This window comes from Mastigoproctus giganteus, chromosome 7 (assembly GCF_048544385.1).
Source record: "Mastigoproctus giganteus isolate SK-2022 chromosome 7, ASM4854438v1, whole genome shotgun sequence".
In the NCBI taxonomy this organism is placed as follows: Eukaryota; Metazoa; Arthropoda; class Arachnida; order Uropygi; family Thelyphonidae; genus Mastigoproctus; species Mastigoproctus giganteus.
In genome coordinates this window covers 166,617,191-166,642,759 of record NC_143581.1, presented here as the reverse complement: position 1 = coordinate 166,642,759, position 25,569 = coordinate 166,617,191, and the positions used below count along the sequence as shown (strand labels likewise).

Below are 25,569 nucleotides of genomic sequence, written 5' to 3'. Positions count from 1 at the left end.
TTATGATCTGTTACAATTGGTCTTTGGAAAATTTGAAGAACGTGTTATAGCAAAATGAATACCAGTCGAAATTCTTCTATTCCGCGGCCGTAAGCAAAAGAATTACTCCCACTGATCCATTGCAAGTCCAAAAAGATGAGATATAATTGTACAATCTTTTTGTTGTATGTTGAATACTCTTGAACGTTTTAGGAAAAACCACTCAGTTTGCATTATAAATGTGAAATCTAATGAACTTGTTAGAAAGATGTCTCGTAGACAAAATTTAATTTTTGAAATTTTCGCAAATAAATTACCACTCTTCTCTTTAGAATTGTATCTCATCCTGAATAAAATATTTAATATATTTCTTGGTAATAACTTGGTTTTCTATAAAGCAAAGATAAATACAGTATTCTCCTTGGTTTATAACCCATAATGCTTTATAACACCAAATATGAAATATGTATAATAATGTCTAGTCCGTTTCGTTAATGTTATATGCAACCGGTATTTGTGATCACTGTTCCTATTATTTCGGTCTAGACGCATTATATATTGTATGAGAGATTCACGATTTCTCATGTAGGACGTTGTTATTTACTCACGCTGTTGTGTACATTGGCTATCAATGCCGTGCAATGTATAAACTAATAAATATATTTGTTCTCCACAAGAGCCATCTTTTATGTATGTATGAAGTAGTTTCAATGGAAACCCTTTTCAAGACGCTTGGCTGTGATCTGTTAGTCCTCTATAAAGCGCGGTCCCAACCATCAAAGCATGTGCCTCTTTGGTTAAACAAACGCAGGATGAATCTGATGGATCCAATCACAGACAGCCGTGCATATCGGAATTAACTTCTCTTTGGTGCCATTTTAGAGATCGGAAAGTGCTCAAATATATATTTTTTTTATTTTGTTAGTTCCACGCATCATTTTATTGACATGGTTTTACATAAAACCTGCCTTCCTGGGTAGCATAGTTGGAATAATCAATGTCCTCCTCCACATCAGGTGGAACAGACCTGAGTTCGAATCAAGTCAGTGATACGAGGAATTTTTATGGTTTTTTTCAACGTGACTGAGTTAGTAGGTCTCAGGCGATGCTAGCATGGTTTTTTCTCCCCGAAACTTGAGTTTTTCTTCCATCAAACAGAAAATCGAACACAGAACACGCGCAATTTACAGACATAATAAATACTGCGCAATATGGCCTAAGTCACTGATGCTCCTAAAATCCTAAAACATCCAATCAACAAAAATCTTTTATTAATTTCAAGTTATCGTGGTATCAGTTTTAATGAGTAATTTTATATTTGCATATAAAAAAAAAAACAATTTTACACAGAGTTTGTTCATGCGCTTGTATACAAAGTGTATTTTTACAATTTTACAGCAAGGTAATAGTATATTAAAGATAAAAAGTTTCAATTAAAATAGTTCTAATGAGATTTGAACCATTTCAGACGTTTGTATTACCTAAACTCATCAAATGAATTACTGATATCAACTCCTATTCCTGGCAAATTAGAAGAACCTGGCTTATATGTGCAGAAAGCTATACAATAGACAGTGGGAATAAGCGAAACCTCGATCGTTAAAATGGGAGTAAAAAAGGAACCACCATCGAAAAGTATCATGCTATACACTCACTCACCCTTCACATTACACACATATCTGGCCATTTTACAGATCTCTATATCATCAAAGAGTACCAAGTTGGAGTTAATTAGCGTTAATATATATCATTATATATTATTGCACTGGGGATTTTTGTGAGTGGTAAATGAATAGGTTGCCAAAAGTTGATGGAATTTTAGGGTGAGTAGTGTTTTAGTAGGGCAGTATTCCTTGTCATAAATCGCAATGTGTGATGATCTGGTAAGACGAGAACAACCTGCCACCACTGGAATGGCAAGCCCAGAGAACCCATTTTAATCTTCCTGAACATCTTGTGGGATGAATTGGAGAAGCATGTGCGAAATCAACTATAGAAGAAGAACTATCCTACAGGTCTTCAGGATTGCGGCTTTCTGGAGTTCCTTGTAGGTGTCCTCTGGGAGACCTGTTGTTGCTAGGCTATTATGTAGGGTTATTGTTATTATTATTATCGGTTTCTCTCATTTATTTTCGTTTTATATTTTAATTGGGTTTAGCAAATCATAATTAATACATCACCGTTTCAGTTCAGCAAAAGAAGCTCAAATTTAATTTTTTTTTTTATAATTAAAACAAAACATGTGGGATAAACAGATGTCGCGTGAGTGTCGTCTTTACAACGTAGGATGCGAGTGAGCGAAAGTTAATGAAATTCCTGCTTGAGGAATGGCGAAACATTTCCGTGGAAACCTGTCAGAAATTTGTAGAAAGTTTTTCACCTCGGCGATCTGTTGTCCTGAAGGTCAAATAAAGGTTATCACAATGTTAAAAGTGTATTTTTAGTAACTCTCGATTATCATCCTTGGTATCCCAATACCTTTGATAATCTAGTGTATATTGTACACGTGCTGAAAAAAAAAATAATAATTCCATGCTTCCAATATTGGACCAAACCGTTTCGCATAGACGAACGCGATAATTTCTCTATTAGCACGTGTTCCTTCGGAGCAAAAGTGTCTTAAAGAAAGTGGCAAACATCGTTCGCTCCGCTTTATGTTCAGTTCGCTGTGATAATTGAATTTAAAACGAAACCCGTTCAGGCAGTTATACTGCACCTCTCATCAAATTTAACTCATCCCGCACATCTTTCAACCAAATTATTTGAAATAATTCCCAAAACAAAAGCGGACAGACAATCATTCGTCCAGGTTAATTCCTTCCTGATTAATTCACTTACAGCAATATCCACGTTATTCACTTAGGGAGAAATGCATGCACCGATCCATGAATCTACCAATGTTAAAATAATAGGGCTTTTAAAATCGCTACAACAGTGGCTATCGTGTTTCTACTTGACATCCCATACGAGGATTCAGTGAGCTACAAACTCCAAGAAGGATTCTTGAATCAGTAAGGCGTGTCATCTTACAGCGTAACATTATAGAACAGTATTTAATTATATTTATGTTTGCCGGATTCACGCCAAACTCTGGTCGACTGCACATTAATTGTATTAGGCTAAGCGATCTGCAATTCTAATGGGACTTGAGTTATGTAACACGGAGGAAGTGGGGGGTGAAGCGATGGCTGCCACATTTCACCTCGTGAAATAGGTATAGTGAACGTATGGTGTCGTGAAAACTGCCTTACTTATCACTCCATTCCTCTTATGTTTTATTCAACGCGTGTCAAGCACACAATAGGGCAGGTTTTCTTTTAAAAGGGAATATGTCCTCATTCGTATTCATTGGGTTCTGAACACGGTATACCACGTACTTATCAAGGAAAAACTCACGGACGGGGCTGCTCTGCGCATGTGGTGAATGCCAGGGTTTTCAAATGGTTTCATCGTTTGTTAAGGCCGTCAAAAACGAGGGCATCTGTCATCCCACGCGCTGCCGTGCAACTGTCACGTTTTTCGTTTCATTGTTCCTGCGCATTGAAGACTACAATGGCGTAAACTCAATCTGATTAATAGCGCTGGGTCTTTGTTATGAAAGTTTCTTCTATTGCTGATAAAAATTGCGTGTATCACATTACAAATTAATTATTATTATAACGTTATCTGAAATAATTTTATTAGGATTAGGGTTGGGCGGGGGTGTCTGCTTGACACTCCATGTATATACTAAGATGATGGCCTCTGCTTTTCTTAAAAATGTACCTGTGGATAACTAGTTTAGCTGTCTCCTGCGCGACCAGGCTCACCTTCAAATCGAATTCTGTAGTAAAGTAATTATTTATTCCGATATATCATAATCACAACTACGAATATTTCGCGTCCGAGTCTGCGATGATGTATCGATTATCGATGTTTCCTGTGTTCTAAATGAAATCACGGTATTTAATTGGTTAATGCGAAAACATGCCATTTTCTTCGACCACATTTCCTAATTAAAGAATTTGTTACGCTTTAAAGATATGCGATTAACTATCAGTATGCAAGCTCTGGTAATTTTCTAAATGCCAGTTAAAAAAATATATAATTCATAAGCGTTAGGAGATTGATCTTCATCGGGTGTTTCGCTGAAATTAGTTGTAAATTTGTTTATCTCTTTTAGAATTATGTATATAAATATATATAGAACAGGATTATTATAATTATCAGTGGCAGGTCCAGTGACACGCCTTGTCACTGTACTTGCCATTGATAATGATAAAGATTAATCACATGATACATGGCTATTGCATTTGCCAATAATGCATTATTTATGCTCTCGTGGTTAGCACAGTTGGTACGATCGGTGTTCTCCTCCACCAGGTGGAAAAGACCTGCGTTCTAGTTATGTGGATGAAGTGAGAAATTTTTATGGGCCCTTTTCACAACGTGGTTGAGTTAGTCGGTCTCAAGTGAGGGTATGGTTTTTTTTTCTCCCTGGAACTCGGGTTTTTCGTCCAGCAAACAGAAATTCGACCTCCGAATTAACCCGCAATTTACAGACAATATTCACGGAATAGTATGGCCTTAAAACCCTAGGATAACAACAACGTATTATTTACATACATAAAAAATCCGTTATTTATAGCGTGTTTAAAACAAATATAACCCAGCGAAGAAACTGTTATCGCATTATTCTGTTTACATTACAGAAACTGTGATTACCATTGCGCTCCTCACATAAGTGTACACAATGAAATATGTTAAACAACACTTGTGATGTATCAATTGATATTGCGTGTACTGCATCATACCAAGCACTCTTCGATTGAATGAGATTCATTTGAATACACAATATCTTTAAAACTGCCATAAAAATAAATCAGGTGTGCTAAGGTCCCAACTTTGTGGTAGCCATAATTCTTTTGAAATCTTCTACACCTGAACAGAGATTCCAGCACGCCAAGGAGGCAAAAGATGTATGAGCAGATGCCTCATCTTGTTGGAACCACATTTTAGGGAGCTTTTTGGTTGATAATGTTTCTATAAACGCTTTAAGATGACTGCATGATGTTCACTGTTGATCATCTCATACAGAATCACTGCCGCGAAAGTGAACACCACACACACTTAACTTTTGGGAAGTATAAAGAAGTCTTACGGTTCTCTTGAGGATTATGTTGACCATTCAAATTTAACCAAACTTCATCTGTACATCCTCAGTTATCCAGTTCTGTATTATTATTTGTTCCTGGAAAAGTCCTCAAAGTTCTTTGCATAGTTTAATTTATCCGATCAACAATAAAATAATACGTATCAATTAAAATGCATCTAGAAATATTAAAGAAGCAATTTTGGGAAATGCAAGTATACATAATAGCAAGCTGAAGTGCTAGTGGAACATCATTGTACAGTTCATCTTTGAATATGTGTTGCTCGGAGCCTTTAAAACCTCAGAGATGACTTGCATTTAAAAAGTCACAAATAATACAACCCCAATTATATTCCAGCCGGGCATACCTTTGAAAAGATTATGAGAGAGTTTGTGAAGTTTGGCGTAGATCTGATGAGGCTCTTCTGCTCAGCGTTCCCATTAGAGATTGTTCACGTGCTACTCAAATGGAATGTTAACAATTAGCGAGTTTGGATCTTTTAGCTTATTAACAGCAATTTCGCATTAAAGGAATGTCTAAAACTAATTAAAGAACACTGGAAATATTAAATGCAGACAATATCGACTTCTTTAATTGATATTATCACATGTTTCTTTCGCTATTTGCCAAGCTATTGTTTGTCTTTCATTATGCATATCAGAAAGACCGGGAGTCTTCCCAAAGAATTTCTGTAGGGATCAGGTTTATGCTAATAACTGTAGGGAAAAATGGAAAATTAATTCTTTTGTTAGTTACATCGTCTTATCCAGCTGTATAAACATCCAACGTAATGCCATGAGACAACGCTACTTATTTGCATCTGAGTATCCCACACATCGCTAATCATAATATTTATTTTTCTCCTTAAATTTAACAAAAATGTAACAACGTTCATCCGGATATATCATAGTTTGATGCAGAATCATGGAAATCTTAATTCCCGAATATTTGTTTTAGGGCGATATTCTTTTATTCCATTTCATTATTCTTTTAAAGCTTATATGAATTCAAAATGATATTTAACTTCTGTTTTCTTTGTTTGTGATGAGGAGGGAGAGTGGAGCCGGGTCGAGGTATTTCTGTGCCTTAGGCGTCTATTCCGATGTACGCCCTCCTCCCAATCCTTTTAACTTACACCATTAAATCCCTTAACCCTTGCCCCGAGGCGAATATCCCTGTTGCTATCACCTCTTCCCTGTACTGACAGAGAAAGTGTCTGAAGCTAGGAAAAAAGTACATTAATTATAAAACTAATTTAGTTTCATGAATTTTTCGTCCAGCAAAACATGCAAATCGAACACAGAACACAAACAATTTATGTCCATAACCCATAGGTAGATGAAGGTATTCTGGGGTAACCCTAATAGGACAAAATTTTAAGATTTGAATTAAACGTTGAAGTTTTCGCGCCATGTTTTAAAAGCATTGTAGTTAACACGCGGTTCAAAATGGCCGAGTTTTCTCTTCTGCATCAAGGTTGAATTTAGATCAAGTATTGTTCACTTTTAGAACTGAGGTGTTGAAAGCGATGATCACTGAATTTGGCATCCTGTAGTAGTCATCGGAATCGTGATAAAGTCATGAAGAATTTCTCGTCATTATCTGTCGATGTCCGATTTATCATTTAGGAAACTAGCTGTCCCTATGTAGGTTACGATAATGGCATCAGCGATTTGTAGGAATCCTTATTACGAATGTGCTGCTAATAGTCCGAACAGACACTTACTCGCAGCTGCTATATTAGAAGGGAAAGTGTGATGATGTCCTTACTGTAAGGAGAAAAATGCTTCTCGATGGAGTGGTGCAGACAGAAAATTTCGTTTCTGATTTAGTAGTGGTAGGGGAACAGTCTGGATATGCGTATTTCAAATATATTTTTATTGGCGTAAGGATGATAGTAATTAACTATAATAATAACTATATCATTTATTATACCATGCGAATCGAATTCGATACCGAAATATTACAAATAAATATGCGCACACTAATTATGCACCTCATATGAAAATGTTTATTCAAATGATTCGTTACAAATAGTTCCTATGATGTTGGATAATTTCAAACTATTTTAAACCATAAAATTGTAATTATTTTGCAATTTTTTCTATTTTACACTATAATTTATGCTCTAAAATGTATTGACGATTATAACCACCGTGCTACCCTCGAGGGTAGCAAATGTTTACAATTACCTCGCTTCACGCCAGATGAAAAAGGCGTGAGTTGTTCCTGTTCACGCTGCGAGAACGTTTACTTGTTTTTCTTTTTTCTCCAAAACGTAGCCGAGTTAGTTGTGCTTGGACGAGAATTGCATGGGTCTTTCTCCCGGAAACTTGCTGGGGTATTTGTGAAATCGACCGAAGAATAACAGTCAATTACAGACATAATACACTGACGCCTCATAGGCTTAGCTGCCTTGGCGCTTAACAAAGCTAACTAAATATATTAGGGTATCTCAAACTTGGGAAACAGTAATTAATTGCAGAAATCACATGAGAAGTAGATGTCAATTTAAAATAAGGTAAAAAAGACGTGCATACAGAATGACAGGTAGATGGAATGTGAAAATGAACTAGATCCTTTCAGAAGAGGTCAAGTGTGATGGTAGGTTGCATAAAGCTGGCTTGTCCATTAGCCCAGATAGAGGAAAGAGTAGACACCCAAAATCACTGTTCCTAACATACGCTAATGGAAGATAGAAGGGAACATAACTATTCATCCCAAGTCTGGTGGACTATCACTAATGGTCTCTAGAGCAATCGACAGTTAGCATTAACATTAGTAGAGGCACATGATGCCAGAAAGCAAGCTTTTAGAGCATCAGTCAAAAAAAAAATAATAAATAAATAAAAAACTCTTCCCATTATACTAATCCATTCATTCAAAATGTTTGTCTAGTTCTGCCTTGAATTTATTTAAGCTATCAACTTCCACAACAACAGATGGAAGTTTGTTCCAGCAATCAACTACCCGCTGGCTAAAGGCAAATTTCCGCACATCTATCCTACAACTATCTTTCCAGAGTTTGAATCAATGTCCCTTCAGGTTTGTAATCTGAGCAAGAGGAAGAATCGCATTAGCATTCAGCTTGCTCAACCCATTCAAGGCCTTATACACCTCATTCAGATCACCTTACAGGTGCTTACTCTATAGGAGCTGCAATTTGCAGAACTTAAGCCTTTCTTGGTAAGAGCACCCCCTTGTTCCCCTCACCAAACTTGTTGCCCTTCTTTGTACTCGTTCTAGCAACTCTACATTCTTCTTAAAATGAGGCTTCCAGACCTGTACGCAGTACTCAAGGCGTGGCCTGACCATTGCCTTATACAAACGGATAATCACCTCCTTTTCACTGCTAACAAAATTCCTGTATATCATTGACAACGCCCCATGACCTCCTGTGGCAGCCTGTCTGCACTGCTCAGAAAACTTCGTATCTGACTGCACAATTATCCCCAGGTCTCTTTCATTCTTCACTACCCTGAGTGGAACACCACATAGTTGGTACATTTCTCTGGGGTTACTGCTACCCATATGCAGTACTTTGCATTTGTCGATGTTAAACTTCAATTGCCACTTCTCAGCCCATCTACCCAACTTTTCCACATCCTGTTGCAGCATTACTGTTATTAACAACCCTGCCAACCTTTGTATCATCTGCAAACTTTGACGTTAAGTTTGATATATCTTCATCGAGAAATATACAAAAAAACGATGGACCCAACTCCGAACCCTGGGGGACTCCACTAATAACATTAATCCACGTTGAGCAGTACCCATTGATTACCACTTTTTGTCTTCTACCACTCAACCATCCTTTTATCCATTGTAGAAATTTGCCCTTAATGGCATACTGCTCCAATTTGTACAGTAGTCTTCCATGTGCAACAGTATCAAAAGCTTTCCTGAAATCCAAGTATATGATATCATTTTTTTTTTTGCATCCAGTTCCTTTGTGGCCACATCATAGTATCCAATCAAACTGGTCAGACAAGAATTCCCCTTGACAAACCCATTGTGTGTCTGAATTATTGCTGCAGTCTTGTCTAGATGATCCTGCAATGTTTCTTTAACCAATGATTCTATTATTTTCACTGGAACAGAAGTCAAACTAACAAGTCTGCTATTACTCATGTCACCCTTTGGTCCTCCTTTGTGAATTGGAAATACATTTGCACATCTCCAATCCGTGGGGGCTTCCCCCGAGTCCAAGGATGCTCTCATAATTATGGCTAAGGGTTTGTTTACTTCCTTTGCCACCTCCTTTAATAAAACTGGATAGATCCAATCTACCCCAAGTGACTTTCTTATGTTTAACTTCAACAATTTCTCCTCCACTTTGATCTCAGTTATTACAAAATCATTTAACTCCCTGTTCGAGTTTGATAAACATCTGGCCCTTTCCTCCTTGAGTAACTCCTCATGTGTGAATGTAGATGCAAAATACTCATTTAGTTCTAACAGTTAAAACAGATAGTGACAGAAAATTGCAACGCCACTCTTAACGAGCTGACGCGTGAAGTAGTTGACATAACCGTGATGACAAGTGTGGGACCAACAACTCTGAGAAAGCACTTCACGCGCTGAGTTACTATGGTTGCATAACTAACTGGTCGTGAGCAAAAAATGTCTCCCAGCAATCCATGTCACTGCATATCTTGGTGTATAGCACTGAAACACTGCACATTATAGCAGTGATGGGATGTGATGTGGAGTGATGAATCACGCTACATTGTCCACGAATCATATGGACGCGCTGCCAAGTAGTGTATGCTTAAGAACGATTCTAGTCAGATTGTATTCAATGAACGATGAAGTCTGGTGATGGTAATGTGTTCGAATCTCTCTTATGGCTTGGTCCACTTGATTATCATCGATGAAACCATGAAGTTAGCTGGCTCAATTCAGCTGCCTTTACAACTGTACATTACCTGCATTCTGGCAGTCTTCTGAGTAAAGACAGTTTTATTACCATGACAATGTCCCGCTTTACAAAGCGAGGTCAGTATAACCGCGGTTAACTATCAAATTGGAACAGTTTTTCATCCAGGAGAAAAGTCGGCACGTTTTTGTGGTTATGATACTGGATTGGTTGGCTATATAGTTGGCTTTATTTTCACAATAGGGGATAAACAACTGAAAAGAGAAAATTTTATTTTCCTTTCTTGATTGTAAAACTGCTTTATTGTCCATGGTATTTCCTCAGAGGTGGCACTGTGTAGGATTTTCACTTGAATGGGTTTTCCCTGGTGGCTTTTATTTGTCAATTCCTTTGTCGTCTGCACAACTGCAAGCACTTATGTGTCTACCTAAGCCTACTGCACGTATTTTATGGATATAATTAATTATCTTGGAGTTGTAGCATAGAGAATGACTATCGAGAGAAAATACGACATATTAGTGGGTCGTAATGGTACCTCCAGCTTCTTTATTTACCTTTACTTTTCTGCATTTTATTGCCGACCGTAAAAAGGTTTTACTAAGGTAACCTGCTGGTCAATGCCGTAAATCCATCACTATATCACAGACCTGCAAGAAACTGTTCCTGGGAGTTGCCAAGCTATTTATTTTTTGTGGTTTATTATGGCTATTTGTTCAGAGAATGTTTACTGATGTTTCCCGGTAACTGGCAATAAAGCTGTGAAAAAATGGATTTATCCAATACTACTTTGCAATCCCTAGCTGTCAACTATCTCACAATAAGAATTTCTGTTCTAAATGAATCGTTTCTACCCCTCAGTCCAAATGTATTTTCTTTCAATATGCGATGAAGAGTGAAAGTGTGTCAAGTTCAGATATTTTTGTGGTTGATTTATATACTGATATACGTTTGTAGAAAACATCCTGAGTGAAAGAAACACTGTCCTAGTAATTTTCCTAAGTTTTGTATTGGTTTTTACTCTAAGACTCTGTGATTAAAACGCCCAGTTAGGAAATAAAGCAATAAAATATGCAATTTAGAGGGATTTACTATACCAGTGATTGCACGTTTTCGGCCTGCGTGCCATAAATATGATAAAATAAACATACAGCAATTTTGGCATATTACAGGAGAAAAACGACTAAAATTAATAAATAGCCTTTATTGAGGTAAAATGGTAACAGCACTTAAAAGTAATAATTACACTTACAGGTTTTCACTGTTATACGTGGCTGATAGACCATGAAAGAAATTTGTCTCAAAATAGAAAATGTTTTATTTTTATAATATAAAATATGTATGAGTGAGGCGCGTGATGGTATATCTTTCTGTGCGTTCCCCTTGAGGCACGCGTGCTACTGGTTCTCAATCTCCGAACTAGATACTCGTAGTTCAACTCCTTCAGGTTCCTTAAGCACTTCAGAATACGAGGAAATCTCATACGTAAAAAGTCAAAGTGGCATTGGCTGTTTGCTAGCATTGAATCTTTTAATGACGTATTCGTTGATTATGACCTTTTTTTTTTCCCATGGCAACAATGGCTGTGAGGCGTCAGTGCATATGCTGTCTATAAATTGCGTTTTTAACCCAGTTACCGAATGAAAATCAAATTTCATTAATTTAGTCCATTAAAATGCATTATACTTTAAAACTAATTGAGCATTACTTATACACTGTACGCCCACGTTATTAAGTATACCTACCTAAAAATGTGGGCAGTGTATAAAATTTCATTTTCTCCCCTACACAAGAATAATCCTTCTTGGATACCACTAACTACCAATTATATCCTGGATCATGCGAATTGGATGGCATCTCGCAATTTCTGTAGAGTGGATGATAATGGCTCCTGGAGTTGGGCGTCTCGTTCGATGCTATTCCACACGCTCGTTATGGGGTTGAAGTGTAGTAATCGCTGAAGCCCCTGAAGAAGGAAGCCTCCATTATGTTCGTCGAACCAGTTCGATGCGATGTAAGAACAACAACGTGGTTACTTATCCTACACTGGAAGTAACCATCTCCTGATGGGTGGATCATCAACATGACGGAACACCGTCTGTAACGATGCTGTGTTGTCTACGTCTTCTCGTCGACTGCTGAGGATTATCCTATTCACTCGTGTCTTGAGCCCCATCGATTATAGTCATACGACAATTAGCACACTCGCTTGTGACCTTGTAGTATACTTAATACAGGGAGTAAAAAAAATGTAAACTGCAGCCATTATCAACCCACTGCAGGATGGAAGCCTCCTCAACAATTCATGCTGAAGGAAATGGACCATAATCTACCACGCTGGTCCAGTGCGGGTTGGTAGATCGACCGTATTTAGCAGTCAGGGATTTCAACCCCGGGCTACTCAAAGAGCGTGTGCTATTGCACCTCCCCCCCCGCTCCTGACCACTCGACTACAGGGGGTACTGAGTGTTAAATTTTGTAGCTTGAAGCATTTCTGCTATAAATTTATACGAATCCCATTTAAAAATATATTATGTATCCTACATGACGAATCTATATTGTAGTGGAATTACAATAATTTAAACGTTTTTCTACCTAATGAATATTTGAATTTGCGGTGAATTTGAACTGAGGTCTGTTCTTCCTAGTGTGGGCAGTATGGGGAACCTACGAATTTGTATTAATCCAACCTGTTAAACCATCAAAATTTAACCTTCGAAAAGTGAAGTTAGATTAAAAGTTTGAATACATATAGTGATGTGTAACATTTGAATACGACTTTATTAAGTTAAAAATAAAATTAAGGGGAAAGGAGAGATATACGTTCATTCCTTTGGTCTATATTCAGATTTTTCTTCCATCCATCAATCATCCAGACAACAATATTTCGGTCGAAAAACAATTGCCCGCTGGAAATCTGTATATGTTACTGCTTTGAAGTCATGGATATGCTATAAAATGCTCTTAACAAATATGTTTCTGTTGAAGATGCTTTTCAGAATGGAGAATGGAGTGCATAGGATTCTTCACAAATGACTACTTAACGTCAAAGTATCACAAATCTAAAGTACAGTGAACGTATTTAATTTAAATTATGTTACTCTAAGTATCTTTAAATCACAAGCGGTGAAAAGAACCATCAACTTAGACAACTTCTTTGATATGCATAGCAAGATTCACGAGACTGAATAGTGGGGCAGTTATAAGTAACGGCCAACATTCGCTGAATGATAGAGGAGGAAGTCAATTAAAAGACCGCCAAAGTTGAGTTCGCTTATGAATGACAAAAATATGCAGGCACCGTTACTTGCAGCTCTTTTCGAAAGTGGAATGTGGAAAAAAAATCTACCATACCCATCCTTGGGCTATGTACTGCCCTTTAAAGACTACTACGTTTGGTTGGGGTAGTTAAGGAATTATACACATAGATATAATTTGACAAAATTGGTGTTGTTGTAGAGTTTTAGGAGCATCAGCGACTAAGCCCATGCTGCTCGGTGTACATTGTGTGTGTTCATGAACTCGATTTTGTGTTTGCCGGACGAAACACTCAATTTTCCTGGAGGAAAAACCATGTTGCTCTCACCTGAGACTAACTCAGCCAATTTTTGAAAAAACCCATAAAAATTCTTCCCGTCATCGACAGGACTTGAACTGAGGTCTGTTCTACCTGGTGTGGGCAGTATGAACCTACGAACTGTGCTACCCACGAGAGCTTGACAAAATTGTTTAGATCATAACTAGTCTTATAATATAGGTCAACAAGCACTTTCTACCAAAAAAATATTTAAACTTGATAGCTTTTCGGACATACTAATGCCAAATCTGTTTTCGATTTCCTCTAGCACATCTAGTTTTTGTGATGAGACCGATTACATGAACATGATGAGACTGATTGTACCATTCGCATACTAATCAGCCAATCTACATGAATGTTTTATGCCAGTTCTCTTTACCTTAATGTCTTATGTAAATTAACGGCACCCTATATCATTTAATGTCATCTTCTTTTGTTCTTTAATGTCTTATAGTATTTAATGTTTTTGTAGCACCTCCTATCCGTAAACCCCTGGCCTTTTGGCCGTGAAGGAAATATTGCAACACTTAACCTTGTAATCAGTTACAATCAAACGTTGCAATAAAGATCTCTCTCTCTCTCTAATATAATAATTATTATTATTGTGATTATTACTGAAACACATTCATCGTCATGCCTCTAAAGTATAGAAATCACTTCAACAAATTTGAGGTGATTTTTATACTTTAACTAAATCACAACGGCATACAACCATGACAGATGTTCTGCAAATTTGCCAGCTGTATTTCGGCTGTTCTCTAAGTGACCAGAATAAGGCATCAGCACCACACGTTATTTTTTCCTCTCGTTCAAATGAATTATATGACCGATTGAACAAAAGGAAAAGTCCATGCCGTTTTCCCTACCCATTATATGGATGGAGCCAAAAGATTACGATGATGATTGCTACTTTTGTAATGTGAATGTAACCCGATTCTCAGGGAACAATAAGCACAGGATTATTTATCTGCACACGGATTTAGCGAGAAGAATAATCCCTCCCAATGACAATATGCCAGTTCCGGTACCTCTACGTTATGGTCCAGATTCGTTAAAGATAAAGTCGAATGCGATGAAGGTGCGATTTGCTGAGACCTGAGAAATTCAATATATCCAGAGTACACTCCGACAAATTCATCTTGGATAAAAAGCTGGCGCTATTTATCCAAGATGTATTGAATGACTATATTAATGATTTACTCCTATCTAAAGAAACCGAACTTCTCGCCTCAACACTAAAACACAAACACTTTTAGTATTAAACCGTGGATTTTTTTCGGATTAATAGGAGAAATGGGTTGTTTGTTATTTCCGAATGTCTGTTAAATCGAAAGTTTTTAGGGACCATTTGTGTCCCACATAATCGAAATGTTAAAAGGTTACTCTCTCTATATGTATGTATTAGGAACTGCGAAATAAAGTTAAATAATAAAAATGTTTTTATTTATCTTGACTTTATTGATTGATATATAACAGTGTACAAGATAATTTGCAATGACCGCATAGTGCTAATCTGGTGTCCGTCAAATATTTTTGTTGGTTAAATCCACAGTGTGTTAAATCGAGGGTTTACTCTTTAGTAGTGAAAAATGATACAAAGAAGCAACAGCGTCAGCCAAAAATTAAATAAATAATAATAAATGAACGCTTCTTATATGACTTGTCCATGAATTCTAATAATTCTTTGGTAAAATGTATTCAATTTAACCTCTTCTACTACACCATGTTAGTCCCAACGACCAATTACGTTCTGGCTGAAAGTAAATTTACACACATCTATCCTGCAACCATCCTTTCTCAACTTAAATTTATGTCCCGTATTTTGTGTTGTCTAAGCAAGAGTAAGGATGCCATTAATATTTAGCCTGCCTAATCCATTCAAAGCCTTAAACATCTTAATCAGATCTCGTAGGTGCATAGATTCTAGAAAGAAAGAAATAAAGAACTTTCCTTACCAACAAAGGACAAGAACGGTACCTTACCACTTGGTAAGTGGTAAGGTACCGTTTGTTCTTCTCACTTAACTCGTTATTCTCTTTCCACCGTTCCACCAAACCCTCATCCTTCCTAAATGAGGTTACCAGACCTGAATGTAGTACACAAAATGTGGTCTAACCATTACCTTATACAAATGGATAATTTCCTCCTTATCCCTGATTGGTTAAGAAGAACGTTACGTTGTTATTATTGAAAACGAAACCAAGTTTTGGCGATATTCTTTACAGTAAATGGTCTGCTCTGACACTGCCATGGCATCAATGTAATTTTTTGGGAATTGTGACAAGTACACATTACACCTGAAAGGTGCCGTTTCATCGAGTCCTCACAACGAAGTTTTAAAGCTGCTCTTTTGCATAACAGCAACTTAAAGCCATCCATTCATCCCCATTGGAAACTACTCGAAGCAATTCAATACAGCAGTCATCAGTGTAATTTGCAGTGACCTCAAAGTAATTGGTTAGTTAACGGGATCGCATGGAGATGTCAAAATATCGTTTCCTATAAAGAATTAAAAAAAAAGAAGAAATAAGTATATATGAATCATAAACGAGTAGTGTTAATTCCATTGGTGGATCCAATGAAGATGTTACTTCCAGCTGTCCACATTAAACTTGGCATAATGAAGAGTTTTGTGAAAGTGATGGTTAAGATGAATTCGAGAGATTTTCATTACCTAAGCGAGAAATTTCTAAATATCAGTGCCACGAAAGTGGAAGACGAATCTTTGTGAGGTCTCAAATCAGAGAACTTCTGCAGGAGAAAAGCTTTGAAAAATGCCACAATGTATTAGAACCAAAAGCATAATGGCTTTCGAATGGCTTTGTGGTTAATTGACTTTTTTGCGAACCGCACATCTCCTCCATGTATAAAGATGGAGTTCAGAAACTTCTCTGTGCATATAAAGAAATTGGATGGCGTATGTTGTTGAAACGTTCTATCTTTCATTCACATATAGACTTCTTTCCCTGATCATTCTCACCTAACACTTGAGAGACAAGCAGGGAAATGATTCCATCAAGAGAGTCAATGTAAAATCGGTACCAATATTTTTGAAATGGATGTGTTCCTCTGTTGGCAGACTGTTTCTGGATATTTTACCGGGTTATTGAGGACGAAATGGACTAAAGAAAATCATCTGCATAACTTTTTTAAATTGTACATATCCTTTTTAGAATAGTGTGCTGTACTACAGTATTTTAGCTATTTTATATATTGGGTCTAAACAGTAAGACTCTCTGTAATTTTGACCAGTCTCAAGCATTATGTAATGAAATCGTCTTAATTGACTTGTACAAATTTTATCAGCAGCAGTCGTATTACGAATAATGTACGTGCTAGAAAAGAACCGAGAACATATTTGAAATCTGTGCGAAAAACTGCTTTAGAAAATTCATTTTATTGACCGAGTGTGACCAAAGAAAAAAAGAGGTTCAATAAGGATTAACAAAAACTATTAAAATAAAAAATATATATTTTATTTCTAACAAGTATTAATTTCTTTTCCTTGTATAAAATTGTGAGAGCATCGAACAGCCCTAGATGTTTCATTTCGTACTCTGATTAATATGAACTCTTTGGGTCCAAAGAATATTCTTCCAGAATTATTTGATTTTAGTTAATGAAGAAACGTCTTGGAGAAAGTAGCTTCAAAATTTAATACAAAGTGTGGCAGATAAGACACAACCAAGAACATAAAACAAAGCTTTTATCAAGTTTCGTGTTCAGATTCTTAGATCGGGTCCAATATTGATTCCCGCGTGTCACTGGAGTTACCGATTGTTGAAAGTTTTTGGTGTTTATATTCTGTAAAGTTCTTCCCGACTACCGAACGAAAGTAATCACCCCACCGCCACACGATCAATAAGCATAAAAAAGTCTGCTCACATCACAAGGAGAAAACGATGTAGATAATAGAGTCCATTATTGAGATAGAGGTCTTCATTTCGATTTTTTTTTAGAAAGCGTAATGAAAAATTTCTTTTCAAGCTTTAAACATCTTGGGTGACCTTAAAAGGAATAATAAAAAAGAATATCTCTTTGTAGAGGCTTCTTTGATATCTTCGGTGGCTGTTTAGGAATAAAATAATATAAAAAGAGTTATATTCAGGTTTTATCGAAGGTGATAGACAAAGGTATTATTCTTTAGAAAAAAAATCACTGCGATGATCTTGAAGCTTCGTTCTAAACTTTAAATAATAGCGATAGGCCCAACGGCACATTTTAAAATTATCGAATGACGCAAGGAAATTGATGCGAGTTAAGAAAAAATTGAATTGTATTGAATTTATAATAGCAAAGAATTTATGCGAGACTTCCGGGAATTATGCACCATTGAAACGTCCCAATTTATTTTTTAATCGAAGGCATACAGGAAGACCTCTAGGGGTTATTTTAAAAACTAATGCAGATATAATAAACACATATTAGAAATTGTCAGTATTGTGTCCCATTTCCTAATGTTAGATACACTGTCGTTGGTGGAATATAGGGTTGGATTGGGTTGTTTAGGATTTGTGCTGAAGTAATTAAGGCCATGGGTCGTGGGTATACACCGTGTCTGTAAATTGCGTTTATTCTATGGTTGGTTTGACCTAAACATGTCTGCATAATTGGTCCAGGCTATGGTCAGCCCGCAAAGGAAGGGTGCAGGAATTATTTTATGTTGCTGTACAATATACGTTGACTTCAAGACTTTTCGTTTAACTTATACATGTGCATTTTCAGACGTTCCCAGAGACATTCTGCATTTACGTTAATTAACATAACCATTAGTAAAAATATTTAGTCCTGATCTTATCTTAGTACATTTTATTCTAGCAAAAGAGAAATCTTATTGCCTTTAGTCAGGTTCTAGCTACACAGCTGGGATATAAAGACATAAAAAGAGGGTAAAAACTGAATTTGCTCGCCATTATAACAAAAACCGCAACTTGTATCGAAAGCAATTTGAATATTATAAGTTTTAAAAGTTTTAATTTTTTTCCGTAATTTCAATGGTCAACCAACAAAAAATTATTTGTTTTGTCTATTCATTTTTAAAAACGATTATTATATGTGGTTGTTTGTACTTCATCTTTCATTTCTTACATCCTGAAATATCAGTTTTAGCCTGAAGAAATTCTGAATATTGTTATTCCGTTGATTTTGAAAAATCCATTTTTTGGATAATATCATTTTATCTTCCCTTAATTTTAAGGTGTTCATTAAACTGCTGGTTTCTTTTCTTTAAATTCTACTTCAATTATTAATTGTAGATCTACAAAACTAGTACATTAGTTATAGAACTCCCCCTCTTGCCGTTTTTACAAGTGCGCTTTTGTTCCATTTTTTTCATGACTGATGAAATTATTAAATTATTATTTTTATTTCCATCGAAAACTTAGTTTGCTAACAAAGTAGGCAATTATACTGTCTGGAATTCTTTGAATCAGTACCTCTGTCGGTATTTTCTTTCTCCTTTGTACCAAATGTCGATCAATTCAAAAGTCTCCTTCAGACTTCGTGTTGAGCGACCTGTTCTATAAAAAAAAAATGAAGGCAACAACTGAGAATTAATTTCTTGACAGATATATAGGACATTTCTGGGTTAAATGCTTATTAGACACTTTGGATTCACTAAATTGTCTAATCTAGTCACTTTTTGTATAGAGCTTTATAGAGGAATTCCAAAACTAGCTACTAGCCATTTGAAAGACACAATATGGCCCTGTCAGCCTGTGTGTGTCGTAAAACTCCATTACAACAACAACCGAAACTATCCTGATGCGAGATCGGTACGAGATCAATTCTCCAAGGAGGATTTGGCCCTCGTGGGTAGCACAGTTGGTAGGATTGCCGTCCTCCCCCACATGGTGGAAAAAACCTGGGCTCGAGTCTCGTCGATAACGGGAGGAATTTTTATGGGCTTTTTACACAACGTGGCTGAGTTCGTCGGTCTCAGGAGAGGGGTTTCATCCAGCAAAACAGAAAATCGACATCAGAACACGCACAATGTACAGGAAATATACAGAAAGCAATATGGTCTAGGTCACAGATGTTCCTAATAGCCTATAATTACTACTAAGAAAGATTAAATCTTAATGGTTGATCGGAGGAGAAACAGTGTTCTGGACTGATGCTAAAAAAAAAAAAATAAATAACTGTGATATATTCTTGCAAATACTGTAAAAGCAAAAACTTAACTTGTTTACAAATTTTGGTATTTGAAGATAAACATAAGCGAAGAATATTCTTCACCCAAAGAAAGAGTGAGTTTATACCCTCTGGGTAGTGAAATTAACAATATGAACTCTCATTGTAAACTAACTGAACATTAGCATTTAAAAGGACATTTTTAAAATATGTTATGGAAATTTTGTTTGTGTTGTACAAGGTGTGTTAAAGTGTGGAGAAATGCTCTGACTGCTGAAGAGAGAGAGAGAAGGGCTTGTGGTAATCCAGCGCGTCTCTGGAAGATGAATACAAGGTGCCAAAAGAAAGAAGATTGGCCACAGAAAGTTATGTAGGCGAAGGATGACCAGTTAACCTAAGAACTGATCGTTAATGTACTTCTCCATTACTTAGAAAGAGATGATTTGAAAACGATAGGGTGATATTTGAATTTATACATTTTTCATCTTTTTTGACATTTTGAAGGCCCTGGCTTCGAATTATTTCAAAAATGAAAGGAACTTATTGAATATTTTTCAAGATGGCTGAGAAACCAATGTGTAGTAAAGTTAAATAGCTTCACTCTGGACTTTTTTTTTTTCATCTCGTAAACAGAGAAGCGTGCCTTGGAACACAGATAATTTACAGATCTTAAGAAACACAGAAAAAAGAAGTAAAATGTGTCTTACCAGAAATATTCATGTAAAGTAACTGATGACTATTGACCTTTGGCTATTTCCTATGTTTTTATATATCACAATACTGGGACTCGTATTCCACTGTTCTCTCTTCTACCTCTTCAACGGTTTACTATTTATAGTTTTGCCTATTTCATACGTATAACCTGTCAGATAGAAAGAGTATAAACAGACGGAAAGATGGTAGGGAATGGAAGTTAAGCGCAATGGATTTGGGAAGGTTTGGAGAAAAAAAGCCATCGAATCAGAAGAAATGCAGCGGGTTTGCTTTTACGTGCACCAAACGTACCCTCATTGTCAAGTTATGTAGCGAAAGAACGAGATTGTATCATAATATCTAGTGAAATGAAACGGAAAGAATGGTGCAATCACGGAAGACAACATGGAAGAAACCAAAAACGGAAATCGCGACAGAATTTGAAAGAGACGTGCCTGCATTTGAGGAATGGAAATATATTGACAAACCAGAGTTCGGCAGATAGAAGATCCATAAAAGTAAAGGGATGAAAGCAGCAAAACAGAGAGAGAGGGTGGTCTTCAAGAGATCGTCATTTCTGGTGAGCGAAAAGAGAGGGAGTAGAATAGCCTCTATAAGAGACTGGAAAGAATATGTTAAAACATAACTCAAACATACAAATATTACACAGAATCGTTTTTTTCTGGGAAATTCTTTCCTAAAATCCCCAAATAAATATTTTTACTACCAATACCAAATTTTCTTCTGAAGAGCTGTCGTTGTGGTTCAGTTTGGTACCTCATAGCACACACTAATTCCTTTCTATTTAATTTTATGCAAATTAATTTGAACATGAGGTGAAGTATTTGGACATTTATAATTTTATGGGTGTTTTTTTAGTGTTCTTTTGGGGGAACCATCTTACCTAACAATAGAAAAGTATCTGGAGTTATCCTGTCTACTCTAAAATCAGCTATTCAATATAGTTTTAGGGATAGGAAGATAAATATTTATGTTATGAGCCTTATATAATTATGATTTGTCTGGAAATTGTTACACATCAAATAATCCTGAGTTGCGGTAGTGGATCAAACTTTGTAGCTATTCCCTAAGATCAACGAGTTAAATATTCAAGTAAAAAGTCCATCTTCCACCTCTCAAATACAAAACCGAATGTTGGAAATCACGAGATAATCCTGTTAATCCGAATCCCCCTTAGCCGAAATCGAACTGGACGTGAGTTTAGATTATTGTTTATTGTTATCAAATATACAGTATTAGGCTTCGAGGATTAGGCATGTTAAATGACGTTCTTAATGGCATCACAATAACCACCCAGTAAAGTAAAGAAGCCGGTCTGCCTTGGTAATCGCGTACTGAGGAATGTGTACAGCAAGATGAAACGCCTCACCCGTTTAAGTATTATCTGCTTCTAGACCACTAAACCGGAAAATCCCTGTAATTGGAACATACTTTGTTAACTGTAATTTAGGAGGATTAACAAGGTTTTATTGTACACCAAAATTAAAGAAGTTAATTAAAAATTCAAACCACCACTCATTATATGAAAGAATAATAAAAAAATATATTTTAGAACACGAAGTTACTTGCAAGATATGATATAAAATACATCTAAGTCGGTTTGCTCTTCCCCCAATCGAGGTCACTCCGTTCAAGGTATTGTGCTAAATTTGTTCGTCATTTGAACTGAGTTAATCGCTTCATACTTTGAAAAAAAAAAACGAATTTAAGAAACAGTTAAAAGGGAAAACAAAACGTAAACAAATTGGAGTAAAATTGCGATATTTAAAATATTTAAAACTAATCAGAAAGAGAAAATTTGCTGTAATAGTTCACCACATTGCCTTCAGTGCCAAATTCATCATTCTCTTACAATACAGCTGAATAAAAATCTCTGCAGCTAAGCCTTGGTTTCTCTGAAGGGCATTGGATGTACCTATCCTTGCCACTCTATTCAGAGGAAAAGAAATCTAAGTTGCTTACACTATTTTTCCATGCGTTCGTTCCCAGAGGTATTATTCTGCCCAGAGGATGTTTTCTGAAGTGGCCATCATATCGTTTCGAAATAGTACCCGCAGGAAACCACACTGCTTTCTCACTGCTGCCTTCGATTCTGAGGGCAGACGCAGTATCTACGATTGTCAGAATACGAGAGGTGGTGAAGCATGCAAGTACGAGGAAACTTTATGATTTAAAAATTCTTGCCAACATTTTTTTTTCGTTGTTCTAGAAAAATGCGATTTTCTAAACACGCCGATGGTTTTTATGGACATAAATTTGAATATACGACTGCACCACGATTTGCATCAGCGACCAAATTGAGGTATTCTGCAAACATTTCGCCCAAAATTATAGAAAAACAAACGTACATATACAAAAGATGTTGGCCGAACCGTAGCAGTTTAGCGATTCGAATGCTTTTTTTTTAAAGAATTTATGTATGCCACCTTAAATTTCAATATAATAGAAAGTGTGTGTATGTCTTTCACATATCTATATTATATTACGTTTTACGTGTTACATATCTAATATGAATTAATAGATGTATGTTAGTTTGATCAATACTGGAGGTAATTTTTAAAAAAAATGGTAGCATTATCTTTCCAAAACACGTGTTCCTGTTAGTTAAAAGTATATCTTTGTAGATCTTTGTAGTTAAAATTATGTAATATCGTGTAAAAGACTTGAGTTCGAATCCCGTTGATGACGTGAGGAAATTTTATGGTCTTTTTTCACAACGTGGCTGAGTTAGTCGGTCTCAGGCGAGGGTGGCATGGATTTTTCTCCTGGGAACTCAGGTTTTTCGTTCAGCAAACAGAAAATCGACCACAGAACACACGCAATTTACAGACAATATACACGCAACAATATGGTCTTAATTGCTGATGCTCCTAAAACCCTAAATCGTATCCCACAAAGGTCCAATAATACAATTGGGCCTTTGTGGGGTACAATTGTTATATTTTAACTATATGCCAATTGGCCCCACACAGTTTGTTTTCTTGACTATCAGCAAGAAAAACTTAAACTAACAACTACATTCATACATGAATGCGACTTGCATTTCATGCAGCCACTTCTACAAAACATAACTGATTTCTTTTTAAAATAGATTAATTAATATAAAAATATATCTAGAGATTGTCTCAGTGTTATGGGTATTATTTCTTATTACAAATTGTAAAAAATAAAATAACGGATAATACATAAAATAGGTTATTTATATGACCAATAAAAACAAAAATAGAAAAACACTTTCTTTCTATCTTACATTTCCTAAATATGTTCGAAGTCTGAGACTGTAGACCTTTCTTTCGATAATTTTACAGTTTCTTTTGTAATAATGCTTTCTTTAATTCAGTTATTTTATGTTGGTTTTTCTTCCTGCAGTTCTTTTCTACGAAGAACTGCAGTAGTACTTGAATTATGGCAATAAAATAACTCCGTTGCTCACTCTGCACTGAATACGGCTATGATATTTCTGTGGAGGAAAATGTATTTCCTTTATGGTTTACATATTTGTACTTAACGTTGCTTTTGCCTAGTTCGATAGGATCTAAAGTGTGTCCCTTGTAGTATCCTTGCCAATTAACTGTAACAAAATAATAGACATGAACTTGTATAACCATCTCAGTACATTAACAATGCCTTAGCTATATTGATTTTAGAGTTTCCTTAGGATTCTGGGAAAGGGTATATATTTCGATCCACCATTATGAAGCAAATGTCAGATAGATTCAATTTTCATCATGTGAAAAGTTATGTAAAGTACACTGCAATGGCAAAGACTTTGAGGAAATGGCCATTCGACCCAATAAGAACAGCCTGAAAGAGCTTTATAAACCTAGCTGGCCTTCAAATTAATTTTAAGTAAATTTTAATTAACTAACAACAACAATCAGCATGTTCCAGACAAGGAGACGTCTTATCACTCAATTTCACAACGCATAGATGTACTGAAGGAGATGAATTATCACGTACCAGAAAAATACAAGCTAATAAAGTGTTGAAGAGAAATTCCTGGATGACAGCTGACACACAATTGCAAATCATTCTTTCGGAGTAGAGTGCCATGACAGAAGAGAAAGCAGATGGCACTGATACTCCCTTGTTATTTCTGATTTACATGAAAGGGCTTATGAATATTTAAGTAGTGTTACTGTACGTCTAACTTTTCTGATGACGCTAAAATCAACGACAAAGTTATTGAATGGAATGTCTATGCAAATAAATGCTGTGATTAAATGAGTTTCATGGATTGGATGCAAATAGTTCAGAAGCGCCACTTAGATTTTGTAACTCGTGAGTGTTTGTGTATAATTAACATCAAGATTCTGTATTGTGCGTTGGGAAGAATCTGTCAGCTAAATTCAGCCGGTAATTGCAACCGGTAATACTCGTTCTACCCGAAGGGTTGGGGCTAGGAACCTCCATTTGCAATGATTCCAGAAATATGAAGTTATGAAACCAACACAGCCACTATCATTTTGATAGTAGCTGTAAGTCTTCGTTGGTCAGATTTTGATTTAAAAGTGATATAATTTAAGGCCTCTCTCATGGCAGCGGTATTATGAACTTTATTGGCTAAGGTTTCCTGGTGAGCCAACATACAAAGTCAATATTCATCAGATTAAATGGTTCGGATGACAGTTGATGCAGAAATGCTTAGATTTCAATTGCCTACACGACTACTAGTATTTATTTGACATTTAAGAACATACATGTAGTATATGTGGCATACCATTTAGGATGAGACAGCGTAATATGCAAACTGTCTTCTAACGTCTTCACTAATGCCGGTGTCCCCCAAGGTTCAGTTCTTTTCCCCACTCTTTTCTTCTTGTATATTAATGACCTTCTTCCATTGACTTGAAATCCTGTTCATAGTTTTGCCGATGATAGCACATTGCATTTTACTTTCCATTTTGAGAGGGGCGCCTCCGTAGCCAGGTGGGAAGGAGCAGCAGTGCGTAGCACACGCTTCTTGATTAGACCGGGGTTCGAGCCCGTCACCACCAAATATGGAGGGTGCGGAAAGGTCAGGGAATGACCACCGCATATCCCGGAGCAATATGGCCTTAGTTGCTAATGCTCCTAAAAAAAAAAAAAAAAAAAAAAACCAAAAAACCAAAATCCATTTTGAGAAACCTTGCCCTGCTCAATCAGCTTCAACTTCGCGA

General features: G+C 36.3%; 1 protein-coding gene across 1 annotated transcript in view; it reads left to right on the top strand.

Annotated features, from left to right (window-relative positions):
• LOC150083316 (uncharacterized) overlaps positions 1-25,569 on the top strand; it is a 799,304-nt gene that overhangs the window by 297,464 nt on the left and 476,271 nt on the right. The gene's annotated exons all lie outside the window — the stretch shown is intronic.